Source organism: Morone saxatilis, unplaced genomic scaffold (genome assembly GCF_004916995.1).
Source record: "Morone saxatilis isolate NCDOM2014 unplaced genomic scaffold, NCSU_SB_2.0 Contig17, whole genome shotgun sequence".
In the NCBI taxonomy this organism is placed as follows: Eukaryota; Metazoa; Chordata; class Actinopteri; family Moronidae; genus Morone; species Morone saxatilis.
The window spans coordinates 18,003,373-18,005,778 of NW_023339729.1; the positions used below are offsets into that span (position 1 = coordinate 18,003,373).

General features: G+C 37.9%; 1 pseudogene; it reads right to left on the reverse strand.

The window, feature by feature from the left end:
- Window positions 1-409: 409 nt before the first annotated feature.
- Window positions 410-2,406, reverse strand: part of LOC118326711 — a 12,400-nt pseudogene continuing 10,403 nt past the window's right edge.

Below are 2,406 nucleotides of genomic sequence, written 5' to 3' on the forward strand. Positions count from 1 at the left end.
TCATCCACTGAACACCACAGGGTGGCGACTGTAACACACAAGCTCCTACACTGCCCCTCTGAACTTGACTGCAGCCGACAGTGAGTTAGTCCGTTGTGTGTTGAGTGTCTTTGATTCTTTTTACAGTCAATGTGACACAGAGAATTATCACCCAACACTGGTTGATAATGTCAATAAATAGAGCAGACTGAATGCAATATAAATGGTCAGTATTTTCTCTTAGTTGAGGTCAAAGCCAAAGTTGAACTCTCAAAGAAAAGAGAACTATCATTCTGTCTGTCTGAAGGTTATGTAATACTGTCTCAGTGTCTTTATGTTCTGTTGTGTTAGCTTTGCTTTGTTAAATCTCTTGCTGAGTACTCACGATAAATAATAACCTTAACAATTAAAGATTATGTCAACCAAAGCTTTATTTTGATGAGTGAATGTGGTCTCAGTTTAAAGTAGACCTCAGTGTGAGTGAACAGTAGTGATCAGAAATGAACTGCCACACAGAGAAAGTATTAAATGCAGAAACATTACACACAACATGACAAGATAGAACCAAATTTCCTTAAGAATGTGCTGAATAGAGACAATTCATTCATTTTGTTCATGAAAGATACAAATGTTTAAACTGAAACCTCTCAATTCAGTATCTTCACATTTTTTATTTTTTAGACAGAAATTACCTGTTTTTCTAACATACAGATACATTACACTTTACAGTAATTTATTTTGATTAGATGACCTATATATTCATTGAGCAAAAAAGAAGATGTATGTATGATAATTTATCAGTATATCTTCACCACAGTTAATTAATTAGGCTGAATAAAAAGACACACAGATCAGCATACAATGATCACATGCAGAAGTTTCTTTCCACTATAGTATCAGTTAACAACATGCACTCCCTCCCTTTGTCACTTTTGTTAATATGAAGCTGAATTTGGCCCACGGCTGAGGACACACCACCTGATATTCAAATGGCCACACTATTTTCTACCTCCGTTGGATCCATGTATGTGTATGGGACTTTCAGACTCTTGTTTCTGACTTTGATGATTGCACTTAACACTTTAAGCTCTCCTTGAAAATCCTGTATCAGCTTGCAGGGAATATTCTCACTGGAATGTTCCCCTGGGTAATGGCCAAGAGGGACCTGATGAGATCAATCATACATTAAAAATCCACTAACATTTAAACATTTATCAAAGGTAGACTATTGACAACTTAATTTGCAGTTGTAGGAAGTTGTATTAACTTAATTTACACAAAATAGTATTTTTATTAAGTCACTTACGAAGTCAGAGGACTGCTTGCTGAGTAGCCACATGACGGCCATTCCGTGAACTGTTGTGTTGACAGCAGGCAATGTCTGCAGCATTGTGGCCTCGCTTGTTGTCCCCTTTGTGGTTGGTGGAGGACGTTGCAGGGAGATGGGAGTGTTGGGCATCCAGCCACCATAGTCATACTGCAATGAATGATTGACAGATGTCTGATTAATACTTTTTTGAAGCATATCACTATGATCATGATAGAATTATTATGTTCAAGCCAGCCAAAAGCTGCTTGTTTTTATTCATGTTAGCAATATGTCAGTCTGTTGGTCAGTCGGTCCACTGCATTGGTCCACACTGAAATATCTCAGCAGCTAATGGAGGATTTATACAGATATGTATTGTTCCCAGAGGATCACTCTACATGACTTTGGTGGTTCCCTAAATCTTCCTCTAATGCCACCATAAAGTTCACATCTGCGGTGTTGAATGAATGTCTTAATAGTTCTGCTGGATTGTCATTAAATGTGGTTCCAGCATTCATGTTGACATCAGGATGAACTGTGATAACTTTGGCGATCCTCTGACTTTTCATTTACTGCCATCATCATATCAAAATCTATGTCCAATCCTTTAGTTGATGACCAAATACCACAAAAACAACATCAGCGTCAGCTACCAATTTAGCAACTGTAGACTAAGATTATGGCCTAGTGAACATCATACCTGGTAAAAAATCTGCATAATATCCAGTTCAGAGAAAACTGCGAAATCTCATCAATCCATTCCACAAAAGAGCATTAAAACAGCATCAAAATAATTCACCTGTCCAGAATTCCAGCTGCGTGCTGTGCTGAGCTTGTGAAGATCACCATGGTGACAAACTTGACCAACCCAGCCACGGTGGTAAAGCTCTGTGGAATTCCTGAGATTTGACAGAATAAAAAGCGTTACTTAAAGAATAAAATAACGTTTGATTCATGTTTGCATGATGATAACATATTGGTATATAAATGAGAAAATGTATCATCATAAAGATAGAGCTTTCTTTAAGCCCACCTGTGTCTGCGTTGGAAAGGAATCCCTGTTCAAAAATGTCCTGAATCCACTTCTGCAGTTCAGAGTCTTGTTGGACCTCAGCGTC